This window comes from Agelaius tricolor, unplaced genomic scaffold (assembly GCF_023055355.1).
Source record: "Agelaius tricolor isolate 1412-34295 unplaced genomic scaffold, bAgeTri1.0.p SCAF_11, whole genome shotgun sequence".
NCBI lineage: Eukaryota > Metazoa > Chordata > Aves > Passeriformes > Icteridae > Agelaius > Agelaius tricolor.
The window spans coordinates 9,732,780-9,753,499 of record NW_027269271.1 but is presented as its reverse complement, the minus strand read 5'-3'; the positions used below and the strand labels follow the sequence as shown (position 1 = coordinate 9,753,499).

The window sequence follows — 20,720 nt, the reverse complement described above, 5'->3', positions numbered from 1 at the left end:
TGATTGTTTCTGTACAAAAACTCTGCTGGAGGACTCTGACAAATATGATACTCATGCTGCGTGAATGTCTCATTCATGTGCAAACTGTACCAATTCAGGGTAACAACCAGTGGGAATAAAGCACTACCTGCAGACTTATAAACATAAAGGGAAAAGAAAATTGGAAAAAAAAAAGGTCATATTGTAACGCACATTCCATTTTAGGATTAAGGAAATAGTCACTGGAAAGAGTTGTGGTTGAACAGACTCCTCCTCTGCTGATTTTTTTCCAAACAATTCATATAGAAGTGTATGAATTGTTTCCTTTACACCCTTGAAATGTAGAAAAAGGGTTTTAATGCAGACAGTTAAATTAATGGTAACAACCCCTATGTTAATGTGCAGAGGTGTACTTGGAGGCACTATCCTTGTGGCCTGGTCTGTTGCATGGATCTCTGAGGACAGAAAACATCAGGAGATTCAGTGCCACTTGCACGCACTAAAAGGGCAGTGGATTAAAAGTTGATCCACAGTTTTCCTTCCTATATATTGAGTCTCTTCAAGTAAAGTTTCAGGTCACTTCTGGGGCATTGTTGCACGTAAATGAGCGCTGTGTTTATTAGTCTCTCTGGTAGATAAGGAGGTTTCAGTTTTAATGACTGCAAGACCAAATATTTGACAAAAAGTGAAAAGCAAAGACCAGATGTATATATTCTAAAGTGAAAGAGGGAGGAGAATAATGAGTTGGAAAGGAATAAAACACAGGCTGGTTTGTGGAAAAGAATGCTACAAAGGTCTCTGTGTGAATCTTCGGTTCCTGGAGTTTATGCCAATTCCTTTTATTACTATTTCAAGTAACCAGGTACATATGGCATGTTTGTAAGTAAAGCAGTCAATGAAGTTAGTTACACCTCTGCATTTATTACCCTACCCCTGAGTATTATTAACTTTTACATTCCCCATAAAATATAATTTATCACTTAAATAATTTGCTTTGTGTCAGGGTTCAGTGTGCTCCAGTGCTTTCCTGCTCATTAAATGAGATATTTTTACTTAATGAGCCCAGAATGTCCTTTGCATGTAACATTAGAATTGATTTCAAACACTCCATTTTTCTAACATATTTGTATGTAATTTCAGAATGTGGACTTCATTCCCTAGTCTTACTCTGAAGAAAAAAGAGCTACAAAGAATAATGACCCATGAATTCTGGAGAGGAACACAGTAAGTATATGTGAATATTTTAAGAAAACCCTATTATCTGCCTGCACTTTGCATTCTTTCATCTAGTTTGAAAGTCTGAGTTACTATTTGAGCCTGATGCTGCAGTTATTACAAACATAATACTCCATTAGGGAAGTGTTTTTAGAAGGGACTGCAAGATATGTATTTCCATGAAATTAACAGCATTTAAAAATAACCCCACACTTAGATGTGTGTGTGTGATGCCCTGATTGATATAGCAGACAGCTAGTCTTTCACATGTACACGGTTCACATATAAAATATATATTCATAGGATAAATAAACATCACAGAACTCTAACAATGTGCACCTAATGGGGATCTGGCTCATCTCTTTGCAATTGCAAATAATCACTTTGCAGTCATTTAATAAAATCTGAGTAGTGAAACCCTCTGTTGTGCAGTAAATCACTTGGTCATAATAATCACTGGAACCAAAAACCAGCCCAAACCTCTGAGCTATCTCAGCAATTCCAGGATAAACACTGTGCCACCACACTTTAAATGGAATTTTGCCACCAGCTAGGTTTCAAGGAGTCAGTGAGCAGTATATGATGGATTCACAAGTGGGTGTTCATTTGAGTCCATTATAACAAATGTGACCATCTGTGCATCAGCTGTACACCACTGACATGCAGGGTGCAAGTCTGATCAGTCAGGTGCTCAGGATCTATGGCAATTTGCATGGCATGAAACACTCAATAAAGGACAGGAAAGCTGAAATTCAATCTCATAAAAATGCTAATATTGTAATATAGGGTTTTTTTTTCTGAGTGAAAAAATATTAACTCATGAAATAAGCAAAAATATATTTAACAGAACTTACAACTTTTTTTCAGAGTGTATTTGGCCATCATTAAATGTCATATGCACATTTTCCCATGGTTGCCTTGTCTCACCTGACTAGGAGCTTGGGCCTCTCTTTGTGTTTGCTCCTCTGAGCCGGGTTCCTTGGCTGATGTTTCCTACAAGGCACGTGCAGCCATGTACCGGAGATGCAAGTGTTTGTTCTGGGCTCTGCCATGGCTACTGTGGCACAGAGTGGGCAAAGGAGTGCGAGCAGGAGGGAGCGGTGGGTAGGCAGTCTGTGCCTTGGCCTAGCAGCCTTCCTTAACACTCTGTCATGTTTGCCAAGGGAAATCTCAAAATTGTCATCACACTGACAAAACCAGCCTATCTGAAATAAAAGTTTTTAAAGTAGTGCAATAATGTTTCATGAGACTGGGTCATGCCTTGTAGGTCAAGGAGAAAAAGAATGTTTCCCTGGTTGTGGCAAGGAGAAAGAGAGAACATTTCCCTGATTGTGGCAATAGGAGTTAACAGTAGTGTGAGTATCCATACAAGTGTATGGAATGTGAGATCTTCATCGTTGCCATACAGGGAGAGAAAAACAAATGAAAAATTGGAATTAACTGTTGATTATAATTTAGTGAGGGGTGAATACACCCAGATTATTTATCAAGGCCATCTTATCATTGAAAAGGCTACTAAGTAACATAATAGCTCTGATACAGATTGGGGAAAAAATGTCATTGAATATGTAAAGTATGAGGGAATGTCTACTCTTGCTGTTACCCATCAGAGGGTGCATCACATACCCCTAGGAAATCCATTTATTTTGCCTTTCCTTACAGTCCTTCATTTTGTCCATTTGAGCTACAGACAGTTAAGGCTGGTGCACTCAAGCTGAATGTGCTTTTCTTTTTCATATTTTTCACTGTAAAATGGAAAGGAAGAGCATTGGTGTTTTGTTTTGTGCTTTATTTTGGTTATGCTCCCTCTTCTTCTTCCCCCCCACCCCCAATAAAAAATAATGCTACCATTTTTTTCCAGGAAAATAGTGAAATATCACTTTAGATACTGAAATCTGTAATATTGTAGCATATTTGTATGGTCTGATGAGTTCTCAGATGATAAGAGACTTTTTTTTCCCTTCTGATTCTATAACAGCAGTAGACCTGCCCTTCATTTCATTTTTTAAGGATAGACATGAGATATTTTAAATTTCATTTGAATTACTTTTCTAGGTGATAATTATCATTGATTGCTATGTTTCAAATTCTAATGTCAAAGAATTTACTTTTTAAATGAAAAACAAGTGATTTCAGTAAAATTTCAATAAAATATCTAGCCAAAATAATTAATTTTTAAAATAAATTTTTATCTTCTGCACTGTGAATGTTTAGTTACTCTGGATGAATAATGGTTTGGTTGTGATATAAATCCTGGTGATGTCTCAATGTGTGCAGAAAGGAAAATGTGATGCACCTACTTGAGAAATTTCTATGATGGATCAGCAAGTCTTTCGTGAGAGGGTGTTGCTGTGTTTAGAGTTGAGACTGGAGCTTTCTCCCCTTTAGAGTGTACCACTCCTGGAAACACATTATATTTTAAGAAAATTCAGGTAGATCATAGAGGAGTTAAGCCTATAATATTGCCTTTATTCATGTAATTGACAGTTTGCATTTTATTACTATGTATACAGCTGATCTTGGCACGGGCATTAGGAAATAATTCTTTTCATCAGGGAACTGCCAAGGCTGTTTTGTGGTTGCTGATGTTCTAGATCATAAGCCTGGGGAGGAGCACAGTTTGTTGTGAAAGTCTCTGGCCAACAGTCACATGTGAGGTGTTGCAGAGCTGGTCACTGGCACCTGTGAAAAGGCACTAACAGGTGCCTGCAGCCCAGCTGAAGAGAGACCTCAAGAAAGTGAGGAGCACAGCAACCTAAGGTCATACCCTGATTTTTCTCTGACATTTAAGACCCTTGTCTGTGACTAGAAATGGTTGAGGAGGGAATAAACATCAGATGGATACAAGTGTCATTTAAAGGATAAGTGACAATGCTCCACTGGGCTGGTACCAGAGGATCCATTATATGCATCTGCAGGCAACAAATTTTACTTAGATTTTTTTTTTTAATAAACTATTTGTATTTGAGAAATAGTCTATGTAGTTTCAAGAGAGTTTGACATAATGGTGCTTATCAGATTCCTTTTGGGAATGGCAGTAAGTATTTTATAGCTAGTTTCAAGTAACATAAACTTTCCATATATCAGAGACATAACTTTTTACACATGTAGACTAAGGGCAAAGGTTCTCTTCACTCTTTCAGAGCACTGACATTAAATTTTTTATTAGTACCCATGATGAATAATGCACTTGACTTCAGTTTTGATGGAACTAGTGAGAGAAACTACTGCATGTTTCTTGCAGAAGTACCTAAATAGCCAACTTTAATGCTGAATAAAAGTTTATCTTTCTTTCAAATGAATTACTTCTTTGCTCAGTTTGTAACCTCCTGTTACCTCTTGTTACCTCAGTTTGTTACATGTACCTCCTGACAGCTGTAGCCTTTCTTGCATCAGGGGTCTCTGCGTTGCTGCCATCATATTGTGTCATCATGGCTGGATTTCAAGCTACCATTTCTTTGTGGCTTGGTTTTACAAAGGGGTCCTGGATCTAATATTGCCACTGCCATCCACTTTGCCACTGCTGTGTATACTTGCAGCTGTCCAGAAACTCTTGTAGAGAAATGTAAATTGCTATTCTTAACCATAAACACAGACTTTCATATTACATACTGTTGGCCACTGTGCCCAAATTCATCTGCAGTTATTTGGGCACTCTCCTGCTTTTATGGCTCAGATTCTTCACACTTTTCTATTTGAGTCCTGTGATGCTTTGACTTCTCTGCTATGTTTGGGATGCTCCCATATTGTTTTCAATTTGGCTGGAGTGGCTTTGCTTGCTTGCAAAATCCCAGGCTTTATTTTAGATCTTTGATACACTCTTTCCAAGTGTTTTGATACACTCTGAGTGTTTTATACCAAATCCAAAGAACCATCCAGCTTTCTACCAGGAAGCTAACCCTTCCCTTCATATGGTGAGGTTTATTGCAGTTCAGATCAGTTAAAGGCTTTGTGATTTCTCTCTCCTTTTCTATTGCTTGCTTGAAATTGAGTTTCTTGGAGATTTTTTTGCATGGGAGTATTTTACATGGAGCCCGATTCATATCTCCTTCTAACCACTGCAAGTCTTAAATGAAAATTAAATTGTTGTTGAAAGTTGTGAGTGGGACAGGGCAGATTTTCTTTGCATCCTGTGTTCCTGGGAAGTTAAACTGCAGTAGGAAATGCTAAACAGTACAGAACTTTCACCAGAACTTCTGAATTTTCTGAACTGTCATCTGAAAATTGTAACTTACAGAAAATAAAGCTCCTGTAAATGAAACTGGTTCTGATGTTCATGAATCTAACTTCGCTATTTTACAAGTCTCCTTCTTTTACTTGTGAAGTGCAAAATGATTCTATGAGGAAAATGAGCTTGAATCTCATTAGACATCATCCTGTATTAATGGAACTGGTTCACTCATATTTTATTCATTAAATAATATTTGTCAATGTGTTTTTCTATTTTAAACTCTTACTGTAAAAGAGAGCATTATCACCTCAAAGTATTTGTTTCCTAGAGTGAATGCCAATATTATCCAGTGACGCCATATTCTCCTAATTATGCTGAGGGTTTCTTTCCTAACGGCATTTATTTTCGGGTGTCAACAATACTTCAGTTAAATGTAGTGTAAAGTGCACTTATTTAGCAAACTTGTCCTTCAGAAAAGGGTTTTTTTGTCTTTAAAACACCACTAGATTGTTTCTTTCTGTCAGTGCATGATACAATAGAAATCTTAAATCAATAACACTTCTTACTCCTATGCAATTGATGCATAACATCCTTCTTCACACAGAGGTTTAATGTGTTGTAAATTAATTATCTGGAATGCGTAGAGGGTCAATGGACCTTGGTATGACCAGGATGTAATGTTAAAGTGTTCCATTTCCTTCCAGCCCTGCTCAGCTCTCTTGCCGACTCCTCTCTCTGTGTCAGCTCTGCCATCTTCTGCACTTTGGTCCCTTAAGTGTTGTTAATGCCCCTCCAGGGCTTGATCGATAGGAAAAATTTGCTTTACCATAAATTTGTCCAACAATTTTCTTTCTTCTGAAGATGGAGTACCTTTCTAAACTGGGCTTGTATAATGCTCCTTAGTAAACTATTCTTACTCTCAGAGAAATTTAAAATAATAGCCTTGTTTTAAATCATAATGAAATTGCAGAGATTCTGCATAAACAAATGCAGATTAAATTTTTGGTTTTTAGGTGCCTAAAAATGAATCAACTATGCTTCAAATGTCTGTCAGGGGGAGTTTTGCTTTACTGTAGCTACACATTGAACCACATAGATGAATAAAACTGTTATTAACTGTGAAGAAGGGCTGAGGGAGAGATTCTCAACCATGAAGAGCGCAATTAAAACATGCATTCACTGGGTTTAAAGTAGCCAATTTCCTTTAAAAATCAGAGAGGCCACCTCTATTATGTTTTTTGAAGCCAGCTTGGCTATTAGTTGCTAGGGTAACAAGATCCAAGACAGAGAATAAGTCCTGTCCAGGCAGCACAGTGTTATGGGTGTCTGAGATGAATGCAAAGAAATGCTGGTAGGAACATTCAATTATGGATTAGTTTAATTTTTATTTACCAGTCTTTTTTTTATACAAGAATGGTCAAAATATGTATATGTTTGTAATTAAAAAGATGCTAGTATATTTTAATTGGCTGAGTAACAGATGATACTAAACTATTAAAGCAGAAAATACTTCAAATCTCAATAAAAAAAAGGAAAGAGGTGCTACTTAAAACTCCCAGCATGTTGGTGGGATCAATTTAATGTCCTGTGCTGTGTCAATGTCACTTTCATAAACTTTTGCTGAAGTGCTTTTCCTACTGTATGTTGAATGATGTTGTCAGGACTGTGAGTCGGGGGTTCGGTGGATTTGAGTCTACTTTACTTCCCTTGATGAAAAGGTCACTGCCACTTGTAAATCTGTTTTACTCCCTGCACAGTTGTTAGTGTCAAAGTCTGTCAGCTCTGTGGGATGTTAAAATTATACAACTGTGGTAGGAACAAGGATCACAAATTCCCAAGTGGTACATCCCAAGAAAAAGTCTCTGATCTTTGTGTAAAAGTTCTGTGGAAAGTTTTTCATTCAGGATTTTCGGCTCACTTTGGCTTGATTACAGAAATAAACAAAATTTCTGTTCTGTTCCTCCCATCTGGTGGGCCTTCCCCACTGATAGCTCATCACAGGGCCACTTATGTCTGTAGCTCATGGTTGCAAGTGAAAAAAATCTGCTTTATTTTTTTAAGGTTGCAAGGGCTCCAGTTAAAGCACAATTAAAACCTGGCCTGTGTTGTGTTATGTGATTATGTTTTGACAAATCATCACTTTAGATCAGCTTCACAATTATTCATAAGTTATTTGGAAAATACAAGGAATAAACACAAAGTAAAACAACTGGCCAATTTAAGGGACAACACCTGACCTCCAAACCGAGCTTCCAACCAATGTAAGAAATGCAAATGAGAAAGCCTCCAAAAACCTAAATTCTCTTCTCCTTTACTCATAGTATCATAGAAACTGTTCTGTGTATATGCAAAGACAGTTTTTTACTCAGCACTTTTCTCATGTGAGTTGTCATACTTTGCCAGTATGCAGCAGATGCAGTGGGAGCACAACCAGCTGGAGAGCCAAGAGCTGTGGCTGTGTCCTCTGAGCTTGATTGATTGTGACGTGGAGTTTTCGAAGTTTTATGCTCTGGCTGTGCAGGAGATGGACACAAAGTTCTTTGCATGTGAAGTATGGCCAAAGCTTTTAGGTGGTCAATTGCCTGCTTAATCCAAAGGGCTTTGCTAAGACAGAGTCAAGCTTTTCATACGGTGAGCTATTTCCATATGACCTTGCGACTAAATTGATTTTTGAATGGAGTAGTTTGCTGCTGAGGAGACAGAATGGGACCTCAAAGGGGCAAACACTGAATCTTTTTGGCTTGACTTTCAGTCAAGGTAACTCACTGGGGTCCTGAAGGTGATGCAAGTAAACATCTGCCAAGTGAATCTTCGTGTCAAGGCAGCCATTGTGGGCAAACTGGGGTAGGCAGCCGTGGGTAAACATATATCAGTGTGCCAAGTAACCATCAGCATGAGGGGAAGAGGACACACTGTGAGGCTGATTTTCCTTTGCTTTAATTTTGACTGGAAGATTCTCTTTTTGTGCTGCTGAATCTGATCTAGAAGCTGTCTCAGGCACTCCTTTCAGTGATATGAAAGCAAAATCTTTCATATGAAGTTTTTCTTCTTGTCAAAGATTTGAATGATAGGTAAAAAAATGAGAGAAAAAAGAAAAAAGCTGAAGTTTTACTTACTCTGAGAAAAAAATTACTGCCATTTCTATTAATCACTATCTTGGTTTTATAGATATCTTTAAAAACGTCATCCAATTTGCCTTTAAGATCACAAACACTTCTGCTTAATTCTCCTTCCCAGTCTCCTGAGAGAATTGCAGCATAAAAATTCACCTATTCCCTTTCTTGTAAGAGTCATTTCTACTATTTGAAATTGTCAAAATCCAAATGGCAGGTATTTGTACTTGCATAATTAGAAAGCTGAATAGATGCCTGTCATAGCAGTGCTTGTGTTTTCTGAAGACTCACAATGTTAGACAGAGGGCACGTCTGAGGAATGTAAACAAACATCCACCTTATCAGGACTTTTACAACTGAGAAATAGAAAATAACATTTTTTTCCTACCCTCTGCCCTCCCTTATCCATCCAATTCCCTAGACTTTGCTCGATCTTTTGCAGTTTCTAGTTTTCAGTTTCTCTAGGCACAGGTAAATGAAGTACAATTACAAACTCTTGGAATGATTCTTTGAAACAGGAAGAGTGGTTCCACACTCTCAGGTTTGTACACACTCATATAATGGATATCTGGTATATAGCTACTTTTTCACTCTTAAATAAAATGAAGAAATGTGCATATGCTAATGTATCTGAATACATCTTGATATTTTTATGCTTTATAAAAACAGATTTTCAAAAACTGATTATTTATATTTCAAGATAAAAATCAGATATCTATTTATGATATAAATAATCAGATATATTTAATTATTTTATTCTGGACCAGTCTTCTACATGTGTTTCTAGGCAAAAGGAAATAGAGCTTAAAACAAAGACTCTGCCAGGATTTTGAGAGCTTTGGAAAAGTTACTTAAAGATCAAGCCTACTTACTAAATATCTGAGATGATTTACTGACAAAAAAATAATTTAAGGCCTTGTGTAGCACTTTCAGCCTTTCCAGAGAAAAAGGTTACCTAGTTGTACAAATATTTTCAGTATCAATGATTTAATCTTTCCCTTAGTAAATTAATTTGAAATACTGAATTTTAAAGTGGTTCTAAAGCATTGTGGAGAGAGACAATATTAAGATGCTGCTTATTCTTTGAGTCTCATTTAGCCATTGTGAGCTTCATACAGATGGTCAGAAATGGGCTTGTCAAACACCTGCCCATGAGTCTCTCCCAGGTATTACTGGGATTTTTGCTTATGCTTAACCCTGGCCTTTCTTCAAGTTTTCAGTTATATTCTCACTGCTTCCTTTCATGGCAGACAAAATTACACCCCTTTGGACTTCCTAAATGTATGTATTCTACATCAGCCTGCAGAGGTGTCCTATTTTCTGAGTCTCATGTTATTATTATATTTCCCTCTCTTTTATTGTATTTTAAATAAGTATTTCAACCTTTTTGATATTTTTTTTTAATGCACTGAAACACATTTACACTTTCATCACAATTTTCCAGATCTCCCAACTGCTTGCACAGTCTGTGCTGTCCATGTCACAGCCTCTTCTCTTGGTATTCCAAGAAGACACTTTCTCCTCGTAGTTTGTGTTATTAAATCTTGCCCAGAAACTTTCCTTTCCCTCTTGGCTTACCAGGCAATATTTTGGGATATTCTTTCAGATAGACTAGCAAACACCACCACTTTATTTTGTAGATGCAGTGACACTCTGGCAGAGCCCAGAGCAGTGCTATGAGGTAGTTCTGTAGGTCTCAGCTGTGTGTGGATGAATGAAGGATGTCTCTTGTTTCAGACTCTCTTCTGATCCTGGGGAAAGACTTTCCTCTTTGCTTGTTTACTTTGGTCTAGATCCCAGACTCAATGCTGCCTTAGCAGAGTTGAAACATTCTCAACTTCTCTTCAGCTAATTGTTATTTTTATTCTGAGAATGAAGTCTTTTGATATACACGAGGTGAATCAGGACACGTATGAAGTGCTTTGCCGCAGTGTGAGTTCCTGTGAAGACTCCTTGTGTGGATTCTTACAGCAGCAGCCCAAAGAATCCCTTATTTGTATGTCCAAGACTAAAGGACTAGATGGAGACATGTAAATTTCCTGTAAGTTTTGCAATATCTGATATGAAGCATCAATGTATTAGTGTTAGGCTAGAGGACTGCAGTTTTTTGAGAGAAACAGATGTGTGAGATGTGCATCATGTTACCAGTGGTAACATGGACAGCATTTTTTGAAAAAACTTCAGCTCAAAAATGTGGCTCAAGCAGAGGCTGAAACTGAAGCATCTGCTCAGCTGAGATGGAAAATTGTATTTGGGAAGAAGTTAATAAATACCCATGACAAATCTTCAGCTGCTCCAATTCATAGTGGAAGTTCATTCCCATAATGGAAGATCATTCATAAATGATCATTACCCCAAACAGAAGCTCTCAGTGGCAAAAGTAATTAAGGCTGTGAGTGAAAACTATTATGTTGATCAAACTATATTAAAGGAGGAAGTTTATAAAGATTATCAATTTGTGACAAACTTCTTGCTCTGAAAAAAAAGTTTATACTGATACTTAAATTTGGAGAAGCATACTGTCTTATAAAACCCCAAAGAAGCCCTAAAACCTGTAACACTTTATCCAGCCTCATTGAATTGCTCTTCTGCAGAAATTTTGAAGGAAAAAAACAATTAAGAAGAGCTGGTGTATGCATAAGTGCTAAATATGTGGAACATTCCCAGCCACTGCCACATGACAGCGATCCTGTCCCTGGGGTCAGGCTGCTCACTTGTAATTTCAGTGTGAGGAATCTCTGGGACTGTGAACCTGCTGAACAGGGGAAAACTGGTGACCTGCCACTCCTAAACCAGAATATACTATGCTCCTATACTTTTTCATTTAAAAATCTGTGCAACAAATCCAGATAAAGTGTCTTAACTGCTAAGATGAAGAGCTGAATAATTTTATAAATTAATTCTTTTGGAAACATCTTGCTAATTGCTTCAATGTTTTCGTTGTTACATCTGGAAGCATTGTATGTACCTTGCAGGTGCAGTGGCATTCTGTATTATTTATGCCTAATATTTGATGTGTCATTTTTAACGCAAAAATTAGTGCTACCTAAGTTCCTTTTTATAGACCAAAAAAAGAAGGAAAAAACCCTCCATCATTTCCATACTCTCACCCTCCATGTTCAGTTATCATCTGGGTTGCCCCTATTGTTGGTTAATGTATGAATAACAGCCTGCATTTCCCACTTGCAATCAGGTTTTACTGCAGGAATAAAGCAAGGTCAAAATAATATCTAATGTTTAGACAGCATGCTGGTAGTGTCCCCATCAGCAGACTATTCTTAAATAATAGCAAAAATTAGCATTAAAAGCTCTCCACAACAAGATGTGCTAAAATCATACGGGATGCTCAGTGACCTGTGCAAAGAAAATGTAATATGCTGCTTTCTAGTGCTCTCAGCCTCAGCTGCTGTAGTGTCAATTATGTCACTACAGCTTTTCAGAGGTGGAACCAACATGACTCAAGAAAATAAAACAAGAAAAAGAAAAGAAAAAAATAAACAAAAATAAACTCTGGATGCAAGAAGAGAGAGGGTTGCAAGCAGAGAATGTTTTGCTCCAGTGCCGAGTTTGAAGGGGCTGCCCTCTTTAGCACAATGGGAGCCAGCTTCCCTGCTGTTTTCTCTGAAGTGGCTCATTGCAGCACAGTAATATTATATCTTAATAAGCATAACACTCTGAACTGAGGCATATTTTTAAGTCAGACACATGGGAGGGAAACATATCAGAGCAGAGCTGTGTTATTTTTAATGGAGCATGTGTTTGTCTTGTAAGTGTGTCAGAAGAAAAGGAACAGGTCTCAGGTTTCTTCTCACCATGTCTAATGTAGGATGGGCACTCCAACTGCCTCTCTAAGTGACATCAGTGGTCTTTGATATTGCAAATGACACTTGTACCTCACATTCAGTGACACTGAATACATATTGTGTGTTTCAGTGTTCATTGAAGCTCTCCTTCAGACAAAGCTCTTTGAAAACCAGGAAGACAAAGATAGTTTTCATTTGATAAACAAGATTGCCAGAAGAGACTGTACTTTTCCCAGCTTTGCATGGGTGGGTGGTACAGGTGATGGGGCACATGCTCTACAGGAAAACATTTCCGTTTACATTCAGCTGGAAAGTGGATCTTGCAGCGGGGAATTGATAGCTGCCCTGTGTACCATACTGCAGCCCATGCCACTCACCTCTCATTCTAAACATCAAAAACTAATATTGAGTAAAAATGTTTGCAATGAAATTCCTAAGGAAATTTTACATTTCAATTAATATTGATAATGGGTTTTTTAATAAGTTTTAGGTCAAGATGTATCATAAATTAATTTTCCACAGAGCACAGAAAATATATACTTATTCTGTCTTTGTGGTATGACCGGATCTAGTCTTACATCCAGCAGCCAGCTGAGGCTGCTTGTCTATTATAGTATCTTCCACCATTCCTGACAAATGAACAAATAACTAGATGCCCTGTGAAACATTTTAAATAGAACTGTCTCCTGAAAAAGCCGTTACTGACAGAGACAGGTTCGATCCAGATCAAGGGAACCTGCTGTGGACTAGAGAAGATCAATACTGGTAGCTGCCCTTTTTATTTCAGATTTTTTTTTTTAAACTAAACATAGGTAAAGATTATGATGACTAAAGTAAAGCAGAAAACAAGCAATCTATGAACTGAAGTGCATCCTTCTTATTAAACCTTATTGTGCTCTTAAAGCAGTAGCAGAAGCTGTTGCTATGAACTCTATCATGCAAGAGGCTTTCAAAACAGCATTTAAAACTATGTATTAGCTAGAAACCACTTTGCCCACAAATTCTGAAAGAGCTGAAAGTAGCTTTTGAAAAGGAACCAATGTATTTCATGGCAGAGTAAATTAGCTGCTATTTTTTACTTTTGAAGTATTTGATCAAAATCCAGTACTGAACATAGTGTCTTAAATTAATTCTATTTAGAGTGCTTCTCTGCTGGTCACAACCTGGATCCTACAGCACCAACTGCCCCCCTTTCCTGCTGTGTCCTTTGGTGTATGCACAAGGATTCCGTGTTTCCAACGCCAGCTGGAGGCACTAAGGTCCCATTCTTATCTTTGGAAACAAGGCATGGGCTTGTGACCAGATCAAAAACATTATTGTTTTTATTTATTGTTTTCAAATAGCATCATCCACTCTGACTTTGCTTAGCAATGAAAATAGAACTTAAAGGAAAAGTCACCAGGACCAAATCAGCCCAGCAATGAAAACCTATCCCCCAAAATTTGACAGATTTTAGGAAGCAAGGCTGGCATTATAGACACAATATTCTTAATAGCCTTTGGCTAAGTCCAGGAATTCAGTTTTGCAATATAATCAATCCTCTACAATCCACAAGTATTAAATTCATCATTAGAATGTTGTTTTCCCCTTCCCAAACCTTCCATGTAACAAGCAGCTCAGTAAGATGAGAGGCATTTGTTACTGGGAACAGCCTTAAGGAAAGCAAAAAGAGCAAATCTGGAAAACAGATTCACATTTTCTGGAAATGGGTAGTATTCATAAAGCATTTAGCAAGTTCAAGGTCAACTTGCTCTCCTTCTGTATACTATTCATAACAGGCATTTGACAACTCAGTGACAGTCAATCTAGCAGCTGAACTGAATATATTGGGCTATCCAGTTTAAATAAAAACTAAATCTTCATTGTGAAATGAGCACAACAAACCCAAGAAGAGCAAAAGGCTTTCCTGTTTCTGAAATTCCAAATAAGATCAACAAATTACAAATGAGAGGAAATAGATCTAATTTTGATAAATAAGCAGATGTATGGATAAATGGCAAGAGATGATGATTCTTTACACTATGGTTGTCTTCTTGCTTCAGTGAAACAGCAATCCTGAGCATTCCACAAATTTTTTTCAGTATACCATGTCTGCAAAATTATGTAACATCAATAAGATATTGACATTTTGTAGTTACAATTACTCTGAACTTGTCTTTTCAGTCTCTACACAAGACCACCCTGGAGTTTATTTCATATTCACTTTTTCTCAGTGTGCTCTGGTATAGAGTAAAAGGTATCTCCTAGTGGCTGTTGTCTTACTGGAAAGTGAGGAGATTACACTCATTGGATTGGAATAATGAGATTTCCATCTGACTTCAAAACTTGGTGAAAATAACAGCTCAGGGAGCCCCAAAGACATATGTTTTGGAAATTCCAGGGCTATTGAGTTTTGTATCCATGCAAATTCTGAGGTTGGGTGCATTTTCAATTCTAATACTTTTCTTTTTAGTTACTGTCACCATGGATCTTAGAGAGCTTATTCTTTGTCATGTACATTCCAAACAAAATGGATAAATATTATGTATACCTATCTTTTATAAAAAATTCTTCTAACTGAAAAATAATCTTAATATGGTGTATGTTGAGGAGCCATGGTCCTAAACAACCAGCTCATACAGTCCCTCCATCAATTCCAAATGACACAGATATTTCTAACAGTGAAAGTGCATCATATCACCAATTGCCTTTTCTCTTTCATCAAGACATACAATGAAAATCCACTAGCAATTGTTTTGTGGGGGGTTCACGGATTAAAGATTAACTATAAATTGAGAGGGGTATCGAGTTCACAATATACTTGGTTCCTTTTTGGAAACCACTACCTGGTTTTGTTTTTAAAGCTGCCATGGGTTTTCAACAGGATTCTTACTCTAAGCACTCAGTATCTTTCATCAACCAGCACCCACTGAATGACTACCAGGGATGTCAGTGTCAAATTCCTCTGCAGACATCCAGCTGGACTCTCTACAGGGATTTATCTAAAAGAGCTTGCTGCAGGAATGATGTTACTAACAGCTCCACCTTCCCTGCTTTGCATCTTTCAAATATCAGCTATAAATATTTTGAATATGCTCATTATTTAAAATTTTAGACCTCCTCGCCAATTTTGTCAGGTATTTTAGAAGGCTTTCTGCCTACAGTTATAATGCATGTCTGCAGTCCAGGAAGACAGCTGAAAGCACAATGGCTCTGCCTCTATATTTGGAAACATCTGCTGTTTCATTTCCATGATGCACAGTGACGTGCAGTTCTGAGAGGAAGAACAAGTCTGGCACAGGAGACATTAGACTGTGGTTAAATAATTTGATACTGAAATTAGGATTTCCTCTTATCTAACCCTCTGGTAGTACTCCTCCTTTGAGTAAAGGATGCTGAAATAGTTGCTCAATGGTCCTCTGTTTATTATGGAAATAAATCCCACCCCTAGTAAAGCAGCCTTTACAGGTATCAGCAGTCAGCTTCCTTCACATCATTTTGTCATTCTTGAGAGAAGCATAAAGGCAATAAAGTGTGATATGGAGTGAAAGCAACTAAATTGACTTAGGAGGAGCTTTGGTTTGAGAAGTCTCTAGATTCAAGGTGAGATATTGAGGATGTGGAAGAAGATTTGCTTTACTATAAGTTCTATGAAACAATTGTGCCAAAACTCCATCATGTAAAAGCCTAGTTGCACATTCAGGAGAAGTGCCCTTTGATGAGTTGGGAAAATCTGGCATAATTCTATTCCTTATGGTGGTTTATTGTTTTTAATAGCCAGTCAAATAATTTGAGGAGAAAACTGTGTGAATAATCTTAGCAATGTTTTATGGGTGGCTAAGGCAAATTGCAGCACTGGGTGCTAGGGATAGTTTTGACTCTTATCCTCAGCTGACCTAAAAAAGGGCCCTTCCATAGGTATTTCCATGATGTTCAACTGTTAATCACTGTTGGATCCAGGACAGGGCTCTGTGGTCTGACCCAGCACCATTACACCTATGGACATTTTGTCCAGATAGAAGGCCAGGTAAAACCTTCATGGCTTCAGAATCAGGCCATGGGTTTCATTCTTCTCAATAGTGATTACCAATGGAACATTTAAATTAGAGCCAGGAGGGAGCATGGGGGTTTAGGAGACCTGGGATAACACATCTGGGAAATGCTGTTTGGTATTCTTTGAGGCTGAGTCTCTTCTGAATGTGTCTGTGTGCAATAAGGCTGTTTATTGTAGTGTCAGAAATTTTGGAGAATGTAAAAAAATTTTATTTTTGAGAAGCCTTCATACAAATTGTATTTAAACTTCCCTTGTGCATTCATTATATAGGAACTTTGTTATATGCTTTCTTTTAGAGCAATATAATTCTATTGGCCAGGAATTCCCAGCTTTAAAAGACTGGGGCATGAAGAGCTACCTTATTTCTACAGAGAGAACAAACTCTTTTTTTCCCCTCTTAAATTTAGAACTTGGTGGAGTCTTTCTTCAGCAAAACTAAGAAGGTGCACATTTTGATCTGACAGATTCAATATGATTTGTCGAATTTTCTGAATCTCTGTGATCAAAGCTACAAAGATCAAACTATTCCATCACTTGACCTGAAAGTAATACAATACAGTTTAATATAGCAACAATATTTTGCTCTAGATGTTATGTTAAGGCTGTCTATCAATAATTCAGCTCTTATATAAAATATTCTTGCAAATAATATCCTGTACCTCAAGAACAAATGATCTGTGCAGATGTATTTTCAAAGAATATTAGTCTCTCTGTTTATGCCAGTGAAGAGTGAAAGAAACCCAAGGGTGAGAAATAGAACAAGAAAAGGTTTAGTGAAATATGTGGGCTTGGAAGGAAAAACTATGAACATTTTGAGCAGTTTGACCTATAGCATGGTACGTGTCTTAATAACCCTATTGGTTTTTCGTCTAATGTTTTAAATCAGCTTTCAATAGATAAAAAATTACAAAATAAACTTTCATGGAAAAATATCCTTAAGAATGCAAGAAATGTAAAATAAGTACAGTATGTAATGATAAAATGGGCTGTTCTAAAGCAAGGCTCCTAACCTGAGAGATAAAAGTACAAAAAAAAAAAAAAATCTCAATTAGGATATACAAAAGAATCAATACCTTGAAAAAAAGGAGAAATCTATGAATTTGCCCTGAGGTGAAATGCTACGGTGATGGGAACAGCTTCTATTGTAAGATGATGATATTATACCCCTACATTTTATAAAAGAATATTTCATGATATTTTCTCTTTACAGGTTGTTTCATGTTTGCTTACATTTTCAGAAACATTTTGCATCTTCACCTTCTAAACTGGCTGAAGAGGCATTGTCCAGCCATCTAGAAGGCAGGAGTGACTGCTTATGCCCCTGATTTGTAAGAGGTATGTTTGGGTTTGGAGTGGTAAAAGTTATGTCCCAAAAATTGCAGCATTGCTGTACTACACTTCAATAAAATATGTTTTAAGTATCTAGAAATCATGAGATTGACTTCAAAGCCACGTTTTTGCAGTTTGGTGAATACCTTTGGTATGTCTGTTCTTCCTGGCTGTATTGGTTTAGAAGTCACTTCCTGAATTTTTCCCACAGTCATGAATAGAGTATTTTTATAAAACTAGTACTGGATGATTTTACAGCCATGTGACTGTAGGAATTGATGTTTAAGGATGCCACAAGAAATTCAGATACTACAATAACTAGTGCTAAGTGTGCTGTTTTCTCACATGATTTTAAATGCCACCCTGAAGGTGAAGGTTGAAAACACCTAAATTCTTCCTGCCAAGGCTGTTTTTGTTTCTTAGAGAGATCAGCTGTGTCAGAATGAAATCGCCCCTCAGGCCATTTTTTTTTTAACAGCCAGATCACTTTTACCACCAACACTGGCAGTAAAATGATTACTATCTGTATAAAGAACAGTGAAATTAAGACCTTCTGGAGAAGAAGCTACCAAAGCTGTACTCTTGTCCTGCAGGGTTGTTTCAGTGGGGTTCTGCCCCAGGTATCTCTTCAGGTGGGGAAATGGAAATTTTTCCTAGTTCCTGAAAGCTAATACTGATAATATGTCTTTTTATCCAGACTCATTTGTCTCTCTAGAGATCACCAGCACTATTACTGATACCACAACTTTATATTGCTCTAGGCAGCTTGTCAGCTTTACTGATCCTAACAATTATGAATGAAGATTTTCATGTGGGCAGGAGACAAAAGGGAATATCACCTGAAAGTTTCTGAAAAGGGAGAATTATGGACTGCCCCATAACTGAGAGATAATATGTGGTCTCCAAGGGCCCATCAAACTTTGCTGAGGATCAGCTGCAGAGCAAATAATCCCAGCACCAGATTGTTTCTCCAAAGGGAAATAATCAATGTGTCAATGAAAATGTGTAGGCCAAATGTACCATTGAGTACAGATGAGCCCCCTTCTTATTCCAAATAATAATGGTATGTTTTCAGATTTATGGTGTCGCTCCTTTCCTTCTCCTGCTCCATCACTTCACTTTCCCTCTCCTACCCTGATGGCAGATAATACATAATCTATAAGATGTATTGGTGTGGATATGATGCTGAGATGGGATTTTTGTTTCTTCATTCTTTTAGTAAGGGAAGCTGAACAGACACATAGAGATGGATGGGTGAAGTGAAGTAGAATATTACTGAATAATCTTCAACCTTGAATGAGGAAAATGAGATACAGGATGCCTAATGTTTCATTGACATCCATGAAAAGAGACATAAAAACATCCAAACCTCTCTCAGTGGAAGAAAGTTAAGGGGACCACATGGAAAACCACAGCTCCAGTGAGAATGGTGACCCTGGCAGGACAACAGGGATCCCATCCATGCACCTCTCCTTGTGTGGCCACAGGGAGAGGCTGTGCCTGCTGTATCAAGAAAAAAATCATGTTTGGTGAGTTCTCACTGCAGTGCTTTCTTCCTGTTTCTGTGCAGGAGGTAATAGAGAACTCCATGTTTCTTAATTTCTGTAGTAATTTCATGATTATGTTTCCAAAAGAAAGGACGCCTTCTTATTTTCATAATTAACAGGAAATACATGTTATACATTAAATGTGACACAAGAGAGATGAATTATGCAGTAAATTCTGTGTGCTGATCAGCACAAAGCCCAAGGCACATTCAGCAGAGTTGCTGTGAAGATCTGTAATGAGTTTCAAGTACATCATTTCCTGATGGAGGGTAAGAAAACATCCATCAATGCTAATTTTCCCACAGTTTTTAGCTTTTTATGAATACTTTACAGCTTACAAAAAAGATGAATTTCTAAAGTGCAACTTGAGGAAACTCTCTTAGTAATTAGAGAGTATTCCTAGCCAAAACTAATGAGGTGTGAACCTTAAACATGGGGACGGTTCAAAGTTGACAGCCCCAGCCTCCAATTTCTTCAAAAAGGTTAAATTAATTCCTCAAATCTGAACATGGATATTTTGTGTTCTAGTTGAATTTCAAACCAATCATTGTGCCTTCAAAAGTGCAGAATTTGGGTGTTGTTCCTGATTCTCTAGCAGTTTTATACAGCATTAAGTAGTCTGAAAAAGCAAACTCCAATGAGATTGGGGCATCTTTACACCAAGCTCAAGGATTTTGTGAAGTGATGCTGACTTTGTAGTGGAGCACATGACCATGCACACAGCTCTGTTCTCTGCAGCTTCTGTCAAGATGTTGCAACAGAGCCATCCTGACATATTAGGAGCGAGAAAATGGATTTTAGATACTGGCAAGGAGGGAGGGACAACTTTTCTGATTAGGCAGTTGTTCACCTTATATTGAGAACTATCTACTTGATTGCAGTCTTCAAAGAACACAAATATAATATCTGGGAATATTTTTCCAGCTGGTGTATTTTTTTTTATTTAGTGAGAAAACATTAAATATATTCCACAGCTAATTAATAATAAGTGTTTATATGTTGTATAAATAACAAACATAAATGTATTAAGTATAAAAAAATTATACCTGCTATACCAAGGTGCTTAACACATTAAAACCCTGGTGATTTTAGAGAATTTAAAGGTTACCAGGTCAAGAGTTGTGAAGAGCTTTGATATGTGAGGAGGGTAAAACTTTTTATTAAAACTCATCTTCAGTGGGAGCATCAGGTTGTTATTTTACTGCATGTGTCTCCTGCTTATGTCCTTCAGTTTTGTTAAGTGAAAACTCTCTCAGAGGAGATCACTACTCTTATTCAATCAGGAGTTAAGGGTTTTTTCCTGAGATAGAATTTAAAATCAGTGTTCAGATTTCTTAACAGAGACTACTTTCCAGCACCTGTCACTTGAATGAGAAGGCTTTTCTATATCCAGAGCAGATTTTATTTGACGAATCCCAGAATTAAAAGCCATAACCTGAACAGCCTCAGGGCTGGAGTCTGAACAGCACCAAAAAACATGATTTCTGATATATGTGAATAAATTGAAGCTGTGCTTACAGAATTTAGAGC

General features: G+C 37.4%; 1 long non-coding RNA gene across 1 annotated transcript in view; it reads left to right on the top strand.

Moving 5' to 3' along the window:
• The first annotated feature begins 6,659 nt into the window (after positions 1-6,659).
• LOC139594024 (uncharacterized) overlaps positions 6,660-20,720 on the top strand; it is a 105,465-nt gene continuing 91,404 nt past the window's right edge. The window contains exons 1-2 of the long non-coding RNA XR_011680490.1: positions 6,660-6,716; positions 17,525-17,649. This is a non-coding gene — a long non-coding RNA (uncharacterized lncRNA). The remainder of the gene's footprint in view (positions 6,717-17,524; positions 17,650-20,720) is intronic.